The sequence below is a fragment of the Oryzias latipes genome, chromosome 16 (genome assembly GCF_053564925.1).
Source record: "Oryzias latipes strain Hd-rR chromosome 16, Olatipes_Hd-rR_3.1".
Classification (NCBI taxonomy): Eukaryota; Metazoa; Chordata; class Actinopteri; order Beloniformes; family Adrianichthyidae; genus Oryzias; species Oryzias latipes.
Window position 1 is genome coordinate 19,031,954 of NC_136252.1, and position 9,071 is coordinate 19,041,024.

Genomic DNA, 9,071 nt, shown 5'->3' on the forward strand with positions numbered 1-9,071 from the left:
AACCATGGAGACCATGTGTTCATGTTAAACCTGTTGATCATTAAAGGCTCAGATATGCAAATGCGCTGGTTTTCCTTGAAGAATTCAAAGTATTAATAGACTTGTTTTTGAAATAAAAAATAGCAGATCCCTGCAAGTGAAGACTATGAGTGATTGTGGACATTAAGTATTAATAATAGTGATATATGAATAAAACATCAAAGTTAAGTGGACTGGACAAACAATTGATCTTCACAAATGACTTCACAGGTTAGATGGGATGGTGTCAGTGATAACAAGCCCTCAAGTCCACCGTAATGATGGCTAAAGACCCAGAGCTCCATCTGTCACAGTATCTGTCAGACGGGTGAGCTGTGACCTGATAGGCTAGCCACATCACAGGCCAGGACACAATTACTCAAAAGAAAAAGAGGGTCTGTCACACTTGTGACAATTACCCTGACCAAAAAAAGGAAAGAAAATCTGTTTTTGTGGTTTAATGCTGCGCAAACGCCAAAGTTGCAACTTTGCAACGTTCATGTGATTTTCCATTATTACACAATCAAAAAGAAAAAAAGATGGAAACTGAAACTCACCATTCACTTATAATGATTTGTGTCAAGATTATCTGTTTTTTCTCTCTACTTTTGGCCAGATTTGCTTAAAAACATACATGCAAAAATGCAAGAATTAAAATTAAAACAATTTTAATGCACCTACTTGATACATCTATTCTTCTGCCATGCCCTACTATACACTCCAAAAACAGTGGAGACATTTCTCTTAGCTGCGATTAACCTACACTTTTTATTTATAACTAGCTTCCTGAGGCTGATGAGGGATTGTGGAGTTGGAAATAGGTCTGCCCAATAAGCAGGGTCCAGTAAACCTGCAATGTGGCAAACCCATTATAGCTCCTACTGCGTCATTGGCGGCCTTTGTCTACTTTAGTCCTATTAAAGCATTGAACGTCAGAAGAGCCACTCCGCTCTGCACTCCAGAACCAGGGCTTCACTGTCTGTCACCCCCTGTATTTCAAACACAAACTGTGTGAGTCTGTGCGTGTCAGAATATGTGTGCAAGCGTATTTGTTCTTTCACCCAAGCACTGACGTGGAACATGGGGATATTGGAAAATGGTAGTGATATAATGAACAAAAGAGAGACCAGTGAACCCTGAAACCTTCTGAAATGTCTGGCCTTTACCGTTCTGTTTCAAACACATCGCCACAGCTGTACGTCATCGTGATGTTGTTTTGAACAGCCTCCAGGCTAACATACTCCACCAACCTACTTTTGAAATGCTGTTTCAAGAATCCGTGTTCAGAACATGTGGATTTGTTCAAGTTTAGCTCATGCTGTATCTGTTTCTTTTCTCCAAATGAGAGGATTAATACTATCAAAGTTACTGGTTTCAGATCAACTCCCAGAGTGCGCTGGCTTAATCACCAGCGCTCTGCTGTCTTGTGACACATTGTGCATGATGAAACCCAGCAGGGAGGCAGGCTGCAGGAGGAGAGGAAAACCAAAGTGTTGCAACAGATATGAGAGGGAGACAAAAGGCTACACCCTCCATCGTTTTCTTCATAACGTGGCTTTTTTTTCTGCATTTCCTAAACTTTAAAGTTGCTCCCCTCCCTCAATGTTGATTTAATCGTGCCACCTGTGAGGACAGCCACAGATATGATCATTGTCAGGTGCTGATTTCGTCTCTCATTCCTAGGGGAAGACAGCATTTTGTCATAGGTAACCGTGGCCCTCGCCCACACCACCCTTCCCGATAAGCTTTGTCTCTCTAGTGGCTACTTTATAGCTATGAGGGCAGCCCTGGTACAGAATTACCTCTCCACATGAATTACCTCAGCACCAACCATCTTACTTACATCAGCCACTTGTGAGTCACCGCTGTTAACTGTGTTGGAGTGGTGAATTTAGATCAGTTTATAGCAGGAAGTCAGACGCTGCATGTCGGGTGCAGCACACTGCGCTGGAAACTCGTCCATTCTACCTGCTAAAAGGCAGTGGTTTAAGTTTTGTCACTTCAAACAGATTTTTCTCCTTACCTTGTGGTTTGGGACTCATAAAAGCACAAAGGCCTACAACTGTTGATTTGATGGTAAAATCTAATTAGGCTGTACATCTGGGTAAGTTATGTGAGCATGGTTTTCCACTAACGATTGAGGTGCTCTCACTTTTATTGGGTTATTCTGTCTGGCATCCTGTGGAATTTCCTGCTAGACTTTCAAGGTGATATAGGCTGCACTTAGAACGTTGGATCAAATAACACGAAAAGGGTTTCATGCAGTCAGTCATGTTTAGAGTTTAACACAGTTTGTTCTTAAAACAGTTACACACAGTCCATCCAACTTTGTGCACGTCATGTCACAGCGTACAGAGAAAAGAATTAACATAAATCCTGGAAGGTAACAACAAACACAACTCTTAGATATGAGACACAGGCTGAATGATAAATGAGCTCTAAAAGGTTAAGGCACAATTTCAAAGCATCAACTTATTATGTACTGACCTTGAGGTCAGTTTACTTTCTAACTTTGAATAGGTCCTTGATGGCATGCCTTCATCTGTTGCTATAGACTTTTTAAAAATAAATGTGTAGCACAAAGGGACACTGGAAACAGAGGACAGCTCTTAGTATTTTTACTGATCAATGTTATCATCTCTGCTGAAAACCATTGATCCACTGTTTGGGTCAAATTGACCCTGTTGCTGTTGTACCCGTCCCACTCAGTTTTCACTCCTGACAAGCCCTCGTCATGTATCACTTTGTCCTTGTTCTCTTAAAGCAGCACAAATCACAAATGCTCTGAGTCTTTCAACACCAAAAGGCTCTGCATTGATCCCAGTCTTTGAAAGATCATCTTTAACGTCAGCTGGCATTTTTAGGGAGCCCTCAGCCAACCCAGAACAACAACAAGCAGATGCTCTTAGACCTACATCTCTGGAAAAGCCTGAGGAAATGCAATGAAGCGTCTGTATCATACAAACACAAGGCCTGGGCAGACACATGTGACTTTGATGGAATTCAGCCAAGCCTAACTGACCTTAGAAAATCCCTGAGGGATGAAGAAAAAAACAAAGGTTGACTGTTCGGAGGCATCCTCACTAACCATCCTGCTCGTCAAGCTCATTTACGAGCAAATAATCATAGTCCTGTCTGGGAGCTACTATTTTGAAATTTTATTAAATTATATCATTTTTAGTAAACTATCTAAACTTTAATTGGACAAATTTAGGGTAAAACCTTAACATTTTCCTTGCTGCCATTTTATATAAAACTATGGGGATCATATAACCAGCTGAATTTCTCAATGACATCAAAAGACACTAACATACATTCATTCATGCATTTCAATGGCCTACCTAAAGAATTGCAACAGGAAATCAAGTTTACTATGGGAAGGGTGGGCTGACGCTTATTGTCCGAGGCACTTCCACCTACGCCATCACTCCTTTGGTTGAACACAGAGCGGTAACAGTCCTCTCCTGTGGTGCCTCAAAGGTCTCTGACACAACAATACATCTGAAAAAGCTCTTCCTCTGATTATGAAGAGAGTGTTAATGCATACCGGGTAAATCTCCCACAGTGCAACACTCACCTCTGCTACGCAGTCAGTGTCTGGACTGCTCCATATGCATCGAGATGTATTTTTAAACTCTTTGCTGAGGTGACCTTGACTTTCTGTATTTTCCGCAGCATCACACTGATCTCCAGCTCTGCTTAAAGCATAGACAGTTTCAGTTACTCTGAACGCATCACAATTTATAGAGTATTTTCCAGTCCTTTATTCCTGTGTAAATGCTCATTTATACTATAATTTGTTGTCATCTGTCCATTAGTGTCTAATAAAAGTTGATAAATTTCCACCGTTCACTCTTTCTTTGTCTGGTCACCTGACAGCTCACTGTCATATTATTCTGCAGTTTGTGTAATTTAAAATGTTTGTGCTGACAATAATTTGACATTAATTAATTATAATATTTGCTAATTTTTTAAGTCACTGAAAGTTAGTAATGTAACTAAGTAGCATGTAACTGTGGCAGGAAAGTTTGCTGTTGTGGGACAGTGCATTCTTCATGCAGGCTAAAAGCCTCTGCATCCTTCAGCAACAGCGCATCCTACAGGTGGCGCAAAAACAGAAAACCAAAAGTAACAAACTTTGTTGTATAGAAATAGAAATACACAAATTTGTCAGAAAATTTTAGAGAAATGGGGGAAAGAAGCAGCAAAAACGGCATTGACTTTCAAATTTTTCAGTAATAGAAATCAGACAACAGAGGAAAAAGTTCAAGCAAACAGAAATTAGATACACAGTTGTTGACAAAATGTACAATCTTAGACAGAAAGGCTATCATCCATGTATTAAACTTAGTGACAAAGCAAAATGGAATGTACATATTTACTATTATTGTCACACGATTATTAGTTTATATGTTTTTTAAATCCAGGGCTTAACAAGCACTATTTCACAGAGTGCGTGAAGTATCATCACAAGAACGAAAACTGTTACAACTGTGTGGGGACCTTGAAGCTTTGTGCGAGAACTCCAAAGATGCTATGATGATTCTCCTTGTAGAACAATGTGCAGGAATTCACACCATTATAAAGCATAACAGACTGACTGAAAGAAAAAGAAAAAAAAACATAACCAACCAAGATTTATGTGTCGATAACTTTATAATGACATAAAAATACATGATATGGTTGAGTAACTCTCCAGATACCTGCTTAGTTGGAGTGAGTCCAGCAAAGATCTTGGACCAGAACTTTTCTTAATTTCTTATCTTTAAAACACAATTCCAAATAGTCTTGAATTGCGAGGACTGGTTTTAGTCAAACCAGTTAAGATGTTATATGCTGTTCAAAATGCTATTTTTAAGGAGTATATCACTCCATCCATCAGGCACATATATTTAATAATTTTGCTGTTCTGCTACAGGCTACTTCGAAATTTCCATGTGTTTTTGAGTTCATGATCAACTCTGCGCTGTCTCCACATGCTGTTCTTAAATTTGTGTATCAATATCCAATGTTTTGTGTCTATTGTGTATTTTGCCACCCCCGTACACACAGACACACACACACACATTTTCAGTTCTCATTTGGTCAACTGCCATTCTATTGAGTCAAGACTGAGAATTTGAAAATAACTTCATCTCAGATTTGTAAACAAATCATGGTTGAATTTCTTTTTTCAAATTGGTGAAAGTAATAGCAATTGTCCATGTCCTAGTGGAAAAACCTTTTCCAAAATGATGCCACTTTAACCAAACAAATAAAAATATGGTGAAACATTTTAGGACTGCTTACTCTAAAAATCTTTTGTCATGAAACCAGATGGGCTCGTCACCCTTTAACACCCATCTGGCCATTGAAACTTTAATGTGGGTTATTTTTTAGATATACAGCCACTGTGTCCAATCTCTGTGTAATTTCTAGGATCCGTTTGTTCTGCACATTTCACGCCACACGGGAAGAGGCTGTGACCATGACCTCCTGGAGTTCCGTAACTCAAAAGATGGGCTGAGAAAAGAGAAAAGATGAAAGACTACAACAAAGAATTTAGCATGACACATGGCTGCATAGTTTGGGCCTCTGAGGAAGATGAGACAGCAAGGACATACAACTAATCGGCGGTGTCAAATTGGGGGTTAGTGTGTTTCTGCTACCATGGCCCCACACTGGATGGACTCATGGCAGAGAAACAAACCCATTGGCAATACTAAAACTAGATGAGGGAAATTTTAAATTGAGGCAGTATAATTGCAAATACCATCAAAATTATATAAAATAAAAATAAAATAAATGCACATGGAACAGACTATTGCACTGAAAAACGTTTTTAAAAGTCTTATAAAGTTATTTCAGATACTTAAGGCAGACTTTTTAAAAAATCTCAATTTTTCACATGAGAGTCTCAGAAATAAATAAATGATTCATCTGCTCAGTGCCATTTGGACAGGAAGTGAAAAGAAATGGAAGCAGAGACCCCAGGGAGCCCAGAGTTCTACGGTGAGGTTAGATGAACAACAGTGAGAACATAGAGCTGAGCTCAAAGTGCTGTGTGTCTCAGCTGCAACAAGAGCCAAATTCTCCCCACCCCCTGGCTACAACCATCCTCTTACTATCTATAGAATGAGACAAATATACACAACCTATCAAAATTTTCCCCAACAGCTCATGACCTGGTTCATTTTTCACCTTATGTGAGAGTTTGATGTTTTGTTTTGCCACACACGAGTAAGGGATACAATTTAGAGCGTAGGATGGATCACCGTGTTAAGGCACTGAGTTGTATTTTCAGCTGCATTAAATAAAAACAGTTTTATTTACTCAAAAAGACAACACTCAATCCTATTCTCAAGTAACAGCTAAGAGTAGCAAAGTAAAAAAAAAAAAAAATGAAAAGGTGTGAACAAGACATTTCACATCGGAATGAGTTGAAGCCTATGACCACTCACCACATGACTGTATAAACTCAAAGCACATCCAACAGAAAAAGACAAACCAAAAACAGAATCTTGGTGCTTTGTGCAATATTTATACTGATGTCTAACTTAGGGTAAAACTAACATAAGAAAAATCTGTGGTTGTTACTGCTGTAGTGTGTGAATAATTTAGTTTTGTGGTGGAAAAAAATTGTTTGTTCCAGGATAACATTAGTAGAATTATTGCAATCTTTAAAAAAATATATAGTCAAATGAAGTGCTATGATAAAACAATGAGCCCCAGCAGAACAGCAGACCAGCACCTCAGGTCATCAACAACACCCCTCCTCTGACAAAAACTCACTGACCCAAACCTATATTTTCCAGTCTAAGAGAAATGTCAAGCCCAGACCTAGAATTCATCTCTTTGAAGAGAACACAGCAGCCAAATATAGCTTTGTAGCCTCTACGCCTCCTGACATACATCAAGCTCTACAGGCTCTGCTAACAGCGGTTAAATTTGGAAGCCTGCCATGTAGTCACTTACTATTAAACATCATAACTGTACAAAGAAAATTATAACCAAGAGTGGAGTGCACACTGTTGCCTGGAAACCTAATGCCATGTAGGGGATTCATCTTGTTATGGAACAGAAAACAGCTACAGCCTTAGCCAATAATAGATCAAGGACCACATGAAAAATTGCCTCTTTGTGTAAACAAGCATGGCCAAAGTGAGGCTCAGAAACACGTCAGGAGAGACATTTGTCTGAAAAAAAAGAAATCTCACTTCTTGGTGAGCTTTTTCCTGAATTACGTCTGTCTAAAAATTGGAAACGCAAGTGAGTCCAGATAATTGTTATTCATTTGGCATTATGACTGAAGTGGACAGCCTGACAGCCAATCTCTTATTATGGAGTCCAGCCTTTCACACACTATTAGAAATGACTTGATTTATGGTCACCACATGACACAAATTGATTTAAAATGTTTCCCCCAAAAAATTAAATGATATGTAAAGCTGTTACTCTATGCACATTCATTTAGCATCAATGTTAAGGCATACATCCATAGCTTCAACTTAAAATCACTACAGTTTCAGACAACACCAGGTATTTTTTTAGAATTTTGTTTGAAATGTATGTATATGTTTTTTTTTTATTCATACATGTCAGAATAGTTAGCTTAGTTTTAACCTTTGGGCATCTAAACGGAATCTGTTAATAACATTAGAAATAGCCCTGTCCAGTAGACACTATCCAGTAAATTTCACACAAAAATAATTAGCAATTTTGGCTTTATCATTTTTTTTTCTTAACAAGCAATACAAAACAACAAAACAAAACAAAAAACAATACCCTGCAGATTTTACAATTAAATAATTAAAAAGAAGTTGACTTGAGTTTATATACAGTTGAAATAATCAATAAATGGTTGCCATGTTTCATGAAAAGGTTTTCTTGCTGTTTCAATGAAAGTTTAATCTTTTCTAAATTTAAACGTTGCATTATGTTTCTTACCAAATGAAGATGTGTTGGGTGGGGGAAATTTGCTTTTCCAATCATTTAAGATTATACGTCTAGTCAATAGACGTCTAACGTAAGACATTTTTTTGTTTACGATGTAAACATATACCGGCTGTTGGCACTCCAAATAGTCCCACACTTTGGTCCAATGGAAGCTTAACCTTAAAAATCAGAGACAAAATTTCAAATATTTTTTTTCCAATAGAGAATGATTTTCTTCCAGTCCTAAAATGTGTGGGACAGTGAGGCAGGAACATGTCCACAACATTCACATGAAGGGTCCACTCCTGGAAACAATCTTGATAAATTTTTTCCTGGACTAGTGCAGTCTGTGAAGGATTTTGAACTGGATTAAACTATGTCTGCTGCACACTGATGAGAAGTGAACTTGTTGCTGAGCCTTTATCAACTGTTCTTTCTAATTTTGGCATTGTTAACTGTGTATTTGCATTATGATATTTATTATAGAGACAATGCATAACTGAGTAAAAACTGTTTTTATTGATTTATTACAACCATCCATCCATCCGTCTTCTTCTGCTCTTCTAGGACTGGGTCATGGGGGCATTAGTCAAAGCAAAGATGCCAAGACTTCCCTTTGAATATCCATTTCCTGCAGCTCTCCTGGGGGGACCCCAAGGAGTTCCAGGACACGCTGGAGAGACTGTGTCTTAAAAAACCTCCACAGAAAGACTAGATGCTTGAGCCACCTCGACTGCCTCCTTTCGATTTGGGGGAGCGTCTCCACTAATAGCTCTCTCCAGGTGACTCTAAGGGAGCGCCCAGCCACCCTACGGAGGAAGCTTTTTCAGCTGCTTTTTTCTGGCATGCCCCACTGCATGCTAGAGGTCTTGGCTTGATGAAGCCAACAGGACAGCGTCATATGCAAAGAACAGAGAGGAAATCCTGTGGTCCCTAAACCAGATCCCCTCCGACCCCTGACTATGCATAGAATTTCTGTCCATAAAGCTTATGAACAGAACCCGTGATAAAGCCCTGCCGGAGTCCAACATGCAGCAGAAACAGATCCGACTTACTGCCGGCTTTGCGGACCCAGCTCCTGCTCCAGTCATACAGACCATCAGTATGGCTCCCCGGACGCCCTTCTCCCAGAGCGTCCT